Source organism: Moschus berezovskii, chromosome 14 (assembly GCF_049115385.1).
Source record: "Moschus berezovskii isolate FMDL1 chromosome 14, NW_MosBer_1.0, whole genome shotgun sequence".
NCBI lineage: Eukaryota > Metazoa > Chordata > Mammalia > Artiodactyla > Moschidae > Moschus > Moschus berezovskii.
Window position 1 is genome coordinate 29,055,575 of NC_142473.1, and position 14,509 is coordinate 29,070,083.

Here is a 14,509-nt window from a genome sequence, read left to right on the forward strand (position 1 = left end):
GTCATATTTTAATCTTCATGTTTACCCCTTAACTCTTTCTTGTAGTTATAGTTGATTTTATAAATTTTTGTCTTTTAATTTTTGTACTAGCTTATTTAGGTGGTTGACCCACAACCTTTATTACATATGTGCCTTTACTAGTGGGATTTTTCTTTCCTATAGATTCTTACTTCTAGTTGTAGCCTTTTCTTTCCCATTTAGAGATGACTCTTTAACATTTCTCTGAGGATAGCTTTAGTATTGATGAGCTCTTAGTTTTTGCTTGTCTGAGAAGTTCTTTATCTCTTTCAGTTCCAAATAATAATATGCCTGGGTAGAGTATCTTAGGTTGCAGGTTTTCCCTTGTTAGTACTTTGAATATATCCTGGCATTCCCTTTTGGCCTACAATGTTTCTACAGAAAAATCAGCGGATAGCTATATGGAGCTTCCTTTGTATGTGATTGTATGCTCTTCTCTTATTGCCTTTAGAATTCTGTATTTTTAACTCCTGCTTTTTTAATTATATGCCTTTTTGTGAGTCTGTTTGGGTTTGTTTTACTTGGGACCCTCTGTGGCACCCTACTCCAGTACTCTTGCCTGGAAAATCCCCTGGACGGAGGAGCCTGGTAGGCTATAGTCCATGGGGTTGCTAAGAGTCGGACATGACTGAGCGACTTCACTTTCACTTTTCACTCTCATGCATTGGAGAAGGAAATGGCAACCCACTCGAGTGTTCTTGCCTGGATAATCCCAGGGACGGGGGAGCCTGGTGGGCTGCCGTCTATGGGGTCGCACAGAGTTGGACACAACTGAAGCGACTTAGCAGCAGCAGCAGCAGCAGCAGTGCTTCCTGTACTTGGATATGTTTCTTTCTTCACATTTTGCAAGTTTTCAGCCATAATTTCATCAAATACATTTTTGATCCTTTTTTTTCTCTCTTTTTTCTGGGCCCCTTAAAATACCAGTGTTAACATTCTTGGTGTTGTACCACAAGTTCCTTAAACTGTTCTAATTTTCTTAATTTGTTTTCTTCTTCTTGTTCTGATTGGGCTATTTCCATTATTCTGTTTTCCAGATCACGTATGCATTCTTTTGTATCACCTGCTGTTAATTGCTTGTTGTGTGTGTGTGTGTGTGTGTGTGTGTGTGTTTTCATTTCAGTTATTATACTCTCCAAGTTTGATTGGTTCTTTTTTCGTAATATTTTGCAATTCCTTGTTACAGTTTGGTTCTCATTTATTCTCTAATTATGTTAGTGTTTTAATTACTAACTCTTTGGCTTCTTTATTTAGTGAATTATTTATTTATGTTTCATTAGTTCTTTTCATTGCTCCCAATATTTTTAAAAAATGTTTATTTGTTTACTTTTAAAAGCATTTTCAGTTGCACTGGGTCTTTGTAGCTGCACACGGGCTTTCTCTCATTGTGGAGAGAGGGGATACTCTGGTTGCAGTGCACAGGCTTCTCTCTGTGCTGTCTTCTCTTGTTGCAGGGCACAGGTCCTAGGCACACAGGCTTCAGTAGGAGTGGCCTTTGGGCTCAGTAGTTGTCTTGCCCAGGCTTAGATGCCCACAGCATGTGGAATCTTTCGGGACCAGGGATTGAACCCGTGTCTCCTTCACTGGCAGGCAGATTCTTATCCACTGTATCACGAGGGAAGTCCCTGCTTCATTAGTTTTTAAAAAAGTAGTTTCTCTTGTTCTTTCATCTGAAACAAATTCCTTGTCTTCTCATTTTCCGTATCTTTCTTTATCTCTATGAAATTAGGTGAACCAGTTAGCTATTTTGATCCTGAAGCAGTGTCCTTTTGTGGAAGTAACCTTATACAGTCTGTGTGTTCCCAGTTGCTTTGGTCAGAGAGCTGGATCTGACATAAGCATGAATCATGTTTTCCCCCAGGGTTTGCTGGCAGCTATCACCTTGGTAGGAGGTGGGGCTAGAGACAGAAGCCCTCATGAATCAGGGTTTCTCCTCTGCTCCATGGCCACCATCTCCTTATTGTGTGTGTGGTCTCCTCTCTAGATGCTAGAGCAGAAGCTTTCAGGGTTGGGTGTGTGAGCTGGCTCTATTCCCTCTAAGGGTGTGCTTCCCACTTTCAGCACCCTTGCCCTAGAGGTCAGGGGATATTGCAGGCAGCTGGTGTAGGTAGGGGCATGGGCTGTGGTACTCCTGGCCCCGGTCAGAGTTCTGCATAGCTTCATATATACTGCCTCCACAAGTGCCAGCAGTGGCCATCCCTGCCCCATTCAGGTGGCATTCTGGCTCTGTGCTGGCTCTGTGCTTCACAACTGCTGTAGCCCCACTCTACTGTAGAGCTTTGCCAGAGGGCAAGAATTACTAGAACGGGTGCTCATCTCAGGCTGGGGCTCACACTGGGGTGATTGTTGGACATTGGCCAGGATCCTGGGCAATTTCAGCCTGCTTCCTCCGCCTAGTTTTGGGAGTAAGCAAGTGTATGTGTGTGTGCTCTTTCCAAACAGAGTCTAGGTTTCTTACAGTCCTCCTGTTTGTCCCACTGGTTTTCAAACCAGTTAAGGAGACTCATCTTCCTGGTGTCAGACCCTAGGTTTGGGTTGCCCAATATCTGGCTCTACCTGCTTACCCCCAGGGAGGATCTTTGAACTTGTGTAATCCCAATCCTCACCTTTGTCCTCTACCAGGGGTGCTGGTCCCAAACTGGGTCGCTTCTCTTCCATCCCTCCCTGACTCCACATGGATCCTCTTGATTGTTTGAGTCTTTCTGCCAGTCTCCAGTTTGTTTTCAGTGAGAGCTGCTCCATGTGCGGAGGTATCTTTGATGTGTCTGTTGGGGGGTGAACCCCACATCCTCCTGTTCTGTCATCTCCCCCTGATTAGAATTCTTAATCCTTAGAACATTTTTTTTTCTTTTTTTTTAATCTTCTGTTATTTAATTTGTTTTTTTATAATTGTATTTCCTTTTTTTTTTTTTACTTTACATTATTGTATTGGTTTTGCCACACATTGACATGAATCTGCCCCGGGTGTACTTATGTTCCCCATCTTGAACCCCCCTCCCACTTCCCTCCCCATCCCATCCCTCTGGTTCATCCCAGTATACCAGCCCCGAGCATCTTGTATCATGCATCAAACTTGGACTGGTGATTCATTTCACATATGATAATATACATGTTCCAATGCCATTCTCCCAAATCATCCCACCCTCGCTCTCTCCCACAGAGTCCAAAAGACTGTTCTATGCATCTGTGTCTCTTTTGCTGTCTCGTATACAGGGTTATCGTTATCATCTTTCTAAATTCCATGTATGTGTGTTAATATACTGTATTGGTGTTTTTCTTTCTGGCTTACTTCACTCTGTATAATAGGCTCCAGTTTCATCCACCTCATTAGAACTGATTCAAATGTATTCTTTTTAATGGCTGAGTAATACTCCATTGTATAAATGTACCACAGCTTTCTTATCCATTCGTCTGCAGATGGACATCTAGGTTGCTTCCATGTCCTGGCTATTATGAACAGTGCTGCGATGAACATTGGGGTACGTGTGTCTCTTTCAATTCTGGTTTCCTCGGTGTGTATGCCCAGGAGGGTGATTGCTGGGTCATATGGCAGTTCTATTTCCAGTTTTTTAAGGAATCTCCACACTGTTCTCCATAGTGGTTGTACTAGTTTGCATTCCTACCAACAGTGTAAGAGGGTTCCCTTTTCTCCACACCCTCTCCAGCATTTATTGCTTGTAGACTTTTGGACAGCAGCCATTCTGACTGGTGTGAAATGGTACCTCATTGTGGTTTTGATTTGCATTTCTCTGATTATGAGTGATGCTAAGCATCTTTTCATGTGTTTGTTAGCCATTTTTATGTCTTCTTTGGAGAAATGTCTATTTAGTTCTTTGGCCCATTTTTTGATTGGGTCGTTTATTTTTCTGGAATTGAGCTGCAGGAGTAATCCTTAGAACCTTTAAGTCCTCTTGGAAACTAAGAAGTTAGCAATTGTGGACTGTCTGTTATACTAGCACTCTATTGATTGCCAAATTTATAGATACATTTCATAATTTTTAGAAGTATATTCTTCCTTAAATTTTTTAATGTCTCAAAAACAAGTTTGCTAATAAGCTCAAATATCTTAGTTCCTCTATAAAATGAAGCCAAAGTGAATAAACCTATGTTTAGTAATTAATATTTCAGTATTTTATGTTAGTTGAAAATGATCTGGCTATTCAGTGAATAGCCCTCATTTAATTTATATCAATACAACTTTAAGATTTCAAGTTTTTAAAATGATTTAGAAACAATTCTTATGTAGACTTATCATAAAGCATAATTACTGTTGAAAAGTTCATTTATAAAGTTTTCCCTTACTTATATCTTTTTAACTTACTTATTCTTGACAGTGATGCTTAGATTACTCATACAAGCCTTATGAGACATTAAACACTAACTATCAGCTTAAGTTATCTTTCTTGCTGGGAAATTATGCAACAGAGATAATGTGAGCTTATTTAGCTTTCAGTAAACTTAAGTAGAATAAAAGTTATATGTCTGCATTATATTTCAACACTGAGAACTCTAAAGATAGTCCTGTTTTAATTGAACCAACACTTAAACTAGATTTGATTTACTAAAGATTATCCTAGATCATGTGAACTTGAAAAACATTCTAGTTTGTATATTCCTGAGAGTATACTTAATTTAAGTCAATTAAATAGAGCTCTTTACAAATGAAGTTTGGCAATACCTCCCAGAGTATAAACAATATCACATATCTATAATATGTATACATAGACATACATAAACATACAGACAGATTCCATCAGAGATCTTATAGCTTTTGATGCCAAAAGCTCAGCTTCTCTGTATACTGGTGCTGAATCAAATCTCAGAGACAGAGTTTTGGGTGAGCAGAAAATGGTATGTGAGAAAGGGGATGTGAGACCAGGCAAAGGGGGACACAACAAGCTAATGCCCTCAGAACTATGCATCCCAACTTAGGGAAGATAGGGAGAAGTTTTATATTAATGAAAGTGAAAGTAGCTCAGTTGTGTCCAACTCTTTGTGACCCCATGGACTATACAGTCCAAGGCCAGAATACTGGGGTGGGTAGCCTTTCCCTTCTCCAGGGGATCTTCCCAACCCAGGGGTCAAGCCCAGGTATCCCACATTGCAGGCAGATTCTTTACCAGCTGAGCCACAGGGAAGCCCAAGAGTACTGGAGTGAGTAGCCTATCCCTTCTCCAGTAGCTCTTCCCAACCCAGGAATTGAACCGGGGTCTCCTGCATTTCAGATGGATTCTTTACCAACTGAGCTATGAGAGCTATAATATTTATATTAATAGTAATTGTTTAAGAGGGTATGATCAGCTCCAGGACATTCTTCTCCGGGGTTGGTGGTGAGGTAAGTAGGAGTCAGTATCATCAGCTTTCAGGTCTAACTGATTTAGGGTCTACATGCTTTTGGGCAGCGTACCATCATTAATCATTAGCTTCTCCCACCTGGAGGGGCTTTCGTTTCTGTAAAGTAGCTCAAAGATACTGTGTGCATACACTGATGGGGAAATAGGACCTTATCCCAAGGCTGCTCTTGACTGTTTCTTCCTGGTCTCGTATCCCGTCCCTTCCCTCGTTAACAACTGCTTGAATTTGCCCATTGGAAATCAGGGAAGGTCATGGAGGCTGAGTGAAGGCTGTTTTCTATAATGAGGGGACACAGAAAGCCTTTGTGCCCAGGAGGCCCAAGGGGCCCTGCACAGTATCACTTTCATTTAAAAATTTTAGCCATGAGACAGATATGATAATGCAAAATTTTTATAAACTTTAGTCTATAAGAGGACAGATCCCAAATGTGTATCTGGCAGATGGAATAATTCAGATTACTTGTTCAAGAGGCTTAGACTTTTTGCTAACATTTGTAGTGAAGATTTTTAAGATTTTTTATTTACTTAGTTTACAAATAGCCTTTTTTTCCCTTTCTGATAAGAGTGACCTCCCTGAAGTTTGCATTTTAAAGAGATGACCCTCAGTTCTTAGAGAAGACAGAGTAGAATATTTATATCTCAAGGGAACAGAGACAGAAGACAAGTTCCTCCTAGAAGGACTTTGGTTTCCTAAAGGCAGAGGTTTTTTAATACCTACAAGCCTTTTGAGATAAGTAGGGGAGGTTTGGTGATTGGTAAAAAGGATAGGTGATCTTTTTTGTTCTTGTAAAGTCTCAATTTGTAGGACAAGTTGCACAAGTTGTCTTCAATTTGTTGGACAGTTGTTTTAAATTCTTCAAAGATTTGGGTTGAAAACTGAGTAATATCAAGGTGGTAACCTACCCATATAAGAACATTATCTTCAGTTTACTTCTTTAAGTCAGAGAAGGTCTTTATGAACTCATTATTGACCAGAGACTTGTTAACACATTTTTGCTACCTGAACCTTATTCACTGGAGACATTTCAATATTCACTTATGTAGCAAATTGTTAGCCACAGGGATTAGTTTCTGCAAAAATCCTTGGCAAATAATGTGCTAAGAAAGAAGTGAAAAGATTCCTGTGTTCTAGATTTAGAGGTGTTTGTCTTTGGAGTATTTCATAAGTCCTCCCACAAAGGGTTCAGAATGTTTTTCTTTCTTTCTGGGCATGTAGTTTCATTTTAGCTTAGGGGCATGGCCTAAACAGAAAGTTCCTCTTAGGTTCTGAATATCAGCCTTTAATTTGGCCAACTTCTGACCATAAAGCTACTTTAAAAAATGCTTTCAAATAAATTGTCAGATTTCAGTCAGGACAAATAGTAAATACTCCTGACAGTACTGAACAACTCCTCAAATGTAAGATGTGTCCCCAAAGAGGGTGCAAGATACTACTTTCCCGATATCCAAAGATACCAAGAGAAAGACAGACTTCGACAACTGCCCTGAGAGCTGGCAGCCGTTGGTTGGACCCTAGCTTAACACAAACCCACGCTTCTGTCCAGTCACATCTGTTCAGTGGAGTGTGAGTCACAATTCTGTCTGGCCATATTTTTTGGGCCCCAGTCAGACAGTTGCTAAGCCAGGTTCTCAGGATACAAAACAAGGGACAGGACAGGGGCTCACGACACAAAGCAAATATGAAGGCTCAAGCTGTTCCTGGGAGAGAAAGAATAGACAGTGAACAAATTGTTGCTACGTCATGTCCGACACTTTGTGACCCCAAGGACTTTGGCATGCCTGGCTCCTCTGTCTTCCTCTGTTTCCTGGTTTGCTCAGTTTCATGTCCATTGAGTCTGTGTTGCTGCCTAACCATTTCATCTTCTGCTTCCCCCTTCTCCTTTTGCCTTCAGTTTTCCCCAGTATCAGGGTCTTTACCAGTTGGCTTTGTAAATGAGTGAACTCTTCACATCAGGTGGCCAAAGTATTGGAGCTTCAGCTTTAGCAACAGTCCTTCCAGTGAATACTCAGGGTTGATTTCCTTTAGGAAATTAAATTCATGAGCCACAACCCAAAGATCTAGTTCTTTTTTTTTTTTTTAAGATTTTTTTTTATGTAGACCTTTTAAAAAATCTTTATTGAATTTGTTACAGTATTGCTTCTCTTTTATGTTTTGGCTTTTTGGCTGCAAGACATGTGGGGTCTTAGCTCCCTGACCAGGGATCAAACCTGCAACCCCCTGTGTTGGAAGGCAAGGTCTAACCACTGAACCACAAGGGAAGTCCCTAAAGATCTAATTCTTAGAAATGTTTTTTGCCTCCAATCTGAATTTGGAAAGAAAGAAACCATGTGAAAATTTATGTTTCTCTTGACCAGGCACCACAGATAGAAATCTGGGAGAGCTAACTTTGGGAAGAATTCTCATCCTTTGCTGGCTTCTGCGTTTTCCTAGGATCCTGTCTGCAGGTTCTAGAGTGAGTGGGGTGTTCCAGCAGGTCTCATCCTGGCCATCAGAATCTGTGGAGGAGGAAAACTGATTTCACCTCTACCTTTTTATGCTTACTGCTTGTCTGAGACTCCATTTATCTAGGGTACCTGATAAATAAACTTATGTAGATTAAAACTTTTCCATGGTTGCCACTGTAAATCAAGATTATCCTTGGTAGGGTTAACCTGATCAGCCTTAAAACAAAATATTATTCACCTGAGGCTTCACACAGGGCTCAATCTAGTTTAAGTTGAACCCAATCTGACCCCATACCTAGTCCAGGTTTTAAATCAGACCTAGTCTAACTCTTGTCATTTTCCAAACCCAGTCTGGAAGAGGAAGTGCTCAAAAAAGTCTAAAAGTTCATCACACAGAAGCCAGGGGACTAGGATGCTAATTTTTAGTATGTCACCCTCTGCTTCCAGAGGCAGCAGGAAAGTAATGAACCCCAGGGTCTCAATGGGTACCTTTGCCTTTCCCTAGCTGCTCCTTGCTCTTGGAGGCCATCGGGGGTCCCCTTTGGTTCCCTCTTCTGACACTAGAACTGTTGAAAGATAAAGGAGGCATATTACAAACTTTAAGATTTTATTTGAGCAAAAATTGTGAGTTGAGCAACATCCAATCTAGCAGATAGGAATTCTGAGGAGCTGTACCGAATGAAATTTTCAGACAGAAGGGAGTGAGGACAGGGGACGTTATACTAGGCAAAAAAATTAGGTTGGTTATTGCAAGGTTACTTTTCTATAGGGATCGCAGGGTCTACCAAGCATATTACCTAACTAGTACTAATCAGGTGATTCCTGATTGACTGGTTTAAGAGTTCATTTCTGGGAGAGCTGAAAATGTAATTAAGTTTATATAGATTTAAAACAAAAAATAATTATGTCAAAGTATAGTTATCAATATTTGAAATAACCTAAACTCAATATGCCAGCAAATTTGGAAAACTCAGCCGTGGCCAAAGGACTGGAAAAGGTCAGTCTTCATTCCAATCCCAAAGAAAGGCAATACCAAAGAATGCTCAAACTACCGCACAACTGCACTCATCTCACACACTAGTAAAGTCATGCTCAAAATTCTCCAAGCCAGGCTTCAGCAATACGTGAACCGTGAACTTCCAGATGTTCAAGCTGGTTTTAGAAAAGGCAGAGGCACCAGAGATCAAATTGCCAACATCCGCTGGATCATGGAGAAAGCAAGAGAGTTCCAGAAAAACATCTATTTCTGCTTAATTGACTATGCCAAAGCCTTTGACTGTGTGGATCACAACAAACTGTGGAAAATTCTGAAAGAGGTGGGAATCCCAGACCACCTGACCTGCCTCTTGAGAAACCTGTATGCAGGTCAGGAAGCAACAGTTAGAACTGGACATGGAACAACAGACTGGTTCCAAATAAGAAAAGGAGTGCGTCAAGGCTGAATATTGTCACCCTGCTTATTTAACTTATATGCAGAGTACATCATGAGGAACGCTGGGCTGGAAGAAGCACAAGCTGGAATCAAGATTGCCGGGAGAAATATCAATAACCTCAGATATGCAGATGATACCACCCTTATGGCAGAAAGTGAAGAGGAGCTCAAAAGCCTCTTGATGACCGTGAAAGAGGAGAGTGAAAAGGTTGGCTTGAAGCTCAACATTCAGAAAACAAAGATCATGGCATCTGGTCCCATCACTTCATGGGAAATAGATGGGGAAACAGTGTCAGACTTTATTTTTTTTGGCTCCAAAATCACTGCGGATGCTGATTGCAGCCATGAAATTAAAATACGCTTACTCCTTGGAAGGAAAGTTATGACCAACCTAGATAGCATATTAAAAGCAGAGACATTACTTTGCCAACCAAGGTCCGTCTAGTCAAGGCTATGTTTTTTCCAGTGGTCATGTATGGATGTGAGAGTTGGACTGTGAAGACAGCTGATCGCTGAAGAATTGATGCTTTTGAACTGTGGTGTTGGAGAAGACTCTTGAGAGTCCCTTGGACGGCAAGGAGATCCAACCAGTCCATTCTAAAGGAGATCAGTCCTGGGTGTTCATTGGAGGGACTAATGCTAAAGCTGAAGCTCCAATACTTTGGCTACCTCATGCGGAGAGTTGACTCACTGGAAAAGACTCTGATGCTGGGAGGGATTGAGGGCAGGAGGAGATGGGGACGACAGAGAATGAGATGGCTGGATGGCATCACTGACTCGATGGAGGTGGGTTTGAGTGAACTCCGGGAGTTGATGATGGACAGGGAGGCCTGGCGTGCTGTCATTCATGGGGTCGCAAAGAGTTGGACACGACTGAGCGACTGAACTGAACTGAACTGAACTGAGTTTGTTTTGTGGGGCTTCCCAGGTGGTGAAGTGGTGAAGAATCTGCCTACCAATGCAGGAGATGGGGGTTCGATCCCTGGGTCAGAAAGATCCCCTGGGGAAGGAAATGACAACCCACTCTGGTGTACTTGCCTGGGAAATCCCATGGACTCAGGATCCTGGCAGGTTTGGACATGACTTAGCCACTAAGCAACAACAATTTATTGTATAGTTTTTTTTTTTTTTAAGTTGGTCTTTTGTTGTTGTTGTTCAGTTGCTCAGCAGCCAGGCCTAATATTTTACAATAATTTTAAGTGATGTTAAGTATGAGTGATATTTCCAGATTCTGTAATGACTCTGTTATGATATGAAAATTCATGATTTCAATTGACTATTGAGCCACAGGTAGTGTTAATGCTACTGTGATTTGTTGTCACTATTCATAATTGAAGAGATTACTAAACTTCATGTAGGAGCTAGTGAACATAAAGGTGTAATTTTTTTTTGCCATTCAAGTTCACAGACTTCCTAATTTCTGTCCATAGGTCCATTTGAGGGTCCATCGAGCCCACGTTATGAACACAGGCAGAGGATGACAGAGCTTCCATGATGGATGCCTGGCTTCCTGCATAATTGTAAGGAGTAGAACCCAGTGCCATTTCCCGGTCAACCTGTTCCCCTCCCTGCCACCAACTGTGCTTTATTCTTTTTATAGTGTTTTTGTGTCAGCATTATATTGAGAACAAAGACAATTAGAAGTGACCATATTGGGCAGCGTTGATTTGTTCCCACTGTTAATTTTAGTATTTCACTGTGCTGATTGAATGTATGATGTTTAATATTTGCTGTTTCTTAAATGTCTTCTATTAGATTAAGGAAGCTGTCTTCTAAAAATCAGTTTGCTGTTTTTTTTTTTGTCATTAATAGAAGTTGAGTAATTGTCAAAGGCTTTTTATGATTTATTGAGGTTATATAATTTTTCTCCTTCATCTTTAAATATTTTTAAAGCTAACCATACTACCTTGCTGGCTTACACCCAGCTGGGTCATAATATATATTGCATTTTTATATGTAACTCTGTTAAACTGTCGATGAAAATACAAATGCACAGAATCATTTTTGAAGGCAACGTGACAGTAGTTTTTGTTTCTGTTTGAAATTACATACACCTGTGTCCTAAGTTCAGTCAATTCAGTTTGGGCATATCGCAGAGGACTTCTTAGGTCTACAAAGAATTGCGCACAGAAGTTTTTTCAGTTGCTTGTATATCTGTATATGTAGTTTTACAAAATTAGATAGGGTCTTTTAAAATCAGTGCCAAGTGAAGAAAATAAGAAATATTACAAGTATTTATTACAAACTATTTACATAAATGACAAACATACACACAAAATGCTTTGTAAGGATACATGCTTATTCAAAGACAATAAAAAAAAAATCTTCCCGCTTTTCTGACTTGGTTTATGACGTATCCAGCTTCCCACCTGGGATGGCTTGTCCTGCACCCATCCAAATTCTATAGTCACACGGTCCCAACTTTGGACCCATCTCCACAAAAACCTTTCCAGAATGACCTGAGACCACATTGCTCTTTCCCATATTCTGAATTTCTGTGGCATAATCATATGTTTTCCACCCAGACAATGTCACACATAGATGGCAGTATAATTCCACAGGCTCTGCTAACTGGGTGTTTTCCCAGAAATTCTTTGAGATTCCTGTTTCTCTCCTCATACATGACCAGACACCCTTGAGAATGGAAATCTCTTAGTTCTAAGACAGCTAAGGTCCTTGTGGTCATAGTGTAAAAATACTCGCAGTGATTCTACTGCATGAGTAGACTTTCCTCTGAAAACCTAGGGTGTTTTTTCCCTTTGGCTGTGCTGCGGCGTGCAGGAGCTTAGTTCCCCAACCAGGGATTGAACCTCTGCCCCTGCAGTGGAAGCATGGAGTCTTAACCACTGGACTGCCAGGGAAGTCCCTTGAAAACCTGAGTCTTAAGACAACCCCAAATAAGAGGGCATACTGTCTGTGGACACCATGCAGAAAGCTGATGGATGGTTGAGATATCTCTACCAGTTTGAGAAGGACCGAATAAAAGGGGAAGGATTATTTGCTCTGTAGGTTAGTGAAGGGGCGAGTGTAGTTCACTTTTCTGCTGAGGAGGCCCTTCTCCCATGCTTCAGGCCCTTCCCACCTTAGCACCTTCAGTTTTGTCCGTGACTATTACTTCAACTCTCTTCCTATGCCTGGGTGCCTAAACCATGAGCCAGTTTCTAAGATTTGGTTTCAAAGATCACAAGTGACATTTATTTAGCTAACAGCCTTGGTATAAATCCTCTCAAACTATCTGTGATGAAGGAAAAATTATTTCTTTCCAAACTGTCATCTATCATGACTTAAAAGATTTATTTGTTTATAATTAATTAATTAGGCTGTGTTGGGTCTTAGTTGCGGCAGGCAGCATCTTCGTTGCATCATGTGGGATCTTGCCGTTGGGGCATGTGGACTCTCTGCCTGTGGCTCGTGGGCTCCAGAGTGTGTGGGCTCAGTAGTTGGGGCATGTGGGCTCTAGCTGTGGTCCACAGGCTTAGTTGCTTCGTGGCATGTGGGATCTTAGTTCTCTAACCAGGGATCAAACCCACACCCCTCACATTGCAAGGCAGACTCTTAACCACTGGACGACCAGGGAAGTCCCTTCCATGACTTTTAAAAACACAATAAAAACCTGCATGAATATTACGGCAATGTGAAACTGTCTAGAAAGTTTCAAATGCTTACTCTTAATTTCTGTATGTATCTTGAGTAGTGGTAGAAAGTAAGCCATGCTCTGGCATGTGGTCTGGCTGTGTATGTCGGTAGAACATCCTTTGAGAAGCACTGCTGTGGAGAAAAGGCTATGTAAGAAAAGAGGTAGTAGAAATACATTTCAGGAAAGGGATGACAGTAGAAAAATGGGAAGTATGAACAAGTGCGGACATGAGAAGCCAGGGCAGCGCTCATCTGGGTGCTCTGATAACCTTATATTCCTTTGCCAGTCACAGGCCTTTGGTACAGAGAGAACACAGCAATATTTTTGTATTGATGAATTTGATAATAATAATCAAGAGTTAAATTATTATACTGTACTATGTGCTGAATCAATTCACTCATTTATTCATCCAGCATTTACTAAGTACCTATGATGTTTTAGGTGCTAGTGATTCAAGCATGAATAATAAAACACTATTCTTTTTTCTTGTATTTTTATTTAAAACTTTTCATTTTATATTGGAGTGACAATGTTGTGATAGTTTCAGGTGGACAGCAAACGGACTCAGCCATACGTATACATGTATCCATTCTCCTCCAAACTCCCTTCCCATCTAGGCTGCCACATAACATTGAGCAGAGTTCCCTGCTGTGCAGTAGGACTTTGTTGGTTATCTGTTTTAAATATAGCAGTGTGTACATGTCCATCCCAAGCTCCCTAATTGTCACGTCCCCCATCTTTCCACCCTGGCAACCATAAGTGTGTAAAAGACTATTGTTGCTCTTAAGAATCTCATAGTCTAGTGATCCCAAGGTTAACAAGCTTGTCTTAAGACATCCCATCTTACCCGGAGCTTCACCTGCCTCCAGGCACTGTATTCTTGTGTCTAGACATTTCCTGAGGACAGTGTACCCTTCTGGTGACTCATCTTTCAAATGCCAGATCCAGCATGGCAAATGTTCTAGTCTTCGTTCTTGATCCAGGATTATGATCTGAGTAGAAGAAACTGTTAGAGGACAGCAAAATTAATTAGTCATTTATGTTCTCCCAAGATTTCGTCTTATGTTGAAATAGATATTTCAGCTTTGCTTTTGTTTATAGTTTAACTAGTTTTCCACTCCTTAGCTTTCTGCCTTTCTGTGTCATTACATTTCTGATGTATCTTTTGAACATCTTGAAAAAGAATTTTATTTTTTTAATTCTAATTTATAAATCACTGACATTTAGCATGAGAAATTTGATCCATTTAAAGTTATGACTTTGATATATTTGAATTTATTTCCACCAATAAAAATAAATAAAAAATATTTACCTTACTCTTCTTTCCTTTTCTTTTCTGCCCTACTGGATTGATTGAAAAATTAAAGCAGTTTTATATTCACAAAACCGAGCACAAAGTACAGAGATTTTCCACATGCCTCATATCCACTCGTGTGCATAGCCTCCTCTACTATCAACATCATGCACCAGAGTGGCACATTGTAACAAATGATAAGCCTGCATTGCCACATCATTATCACCCAAAGTCCATGGTTTACATTAGGTTTCATCAGGGTATAGTGTATTCTCTGGGTTTTGACAAATATATAATGACATATATCCATCAATATGATATCACGCAAA

The 14,509-nt window shown here is 40.5% G+C and overlaps 1 long non-coding RNA gene across 9 annotated transcripts in view; it reads left to right on the top strand.

Moving 5' to 3' along the window:
- Positions 1–14,509, top strand: part of LOC129554355 (uncharacterized) — a 105,107-nt gene that overhangs the window by 62,517 nt on the left and 28,081 nt on the right. For 8 of the 9 annotated variants that reach the window (XR_016038970.1, XR_016038968.1, XR_016038972.1 and 5 more), the window contains one exon: positions 10,680–10,769. The exons of the other annotated variant lie outside the window; for it this stretch is intronic. This is a non-coding gene — a long non-coding RNA (uncharacterized LOC129554355). The remainder of the gene's footprint in view (positions 1–10,679; positions 10,770–14,509) is intronic. 9 annotated transcript variants of the gene reach the window in all.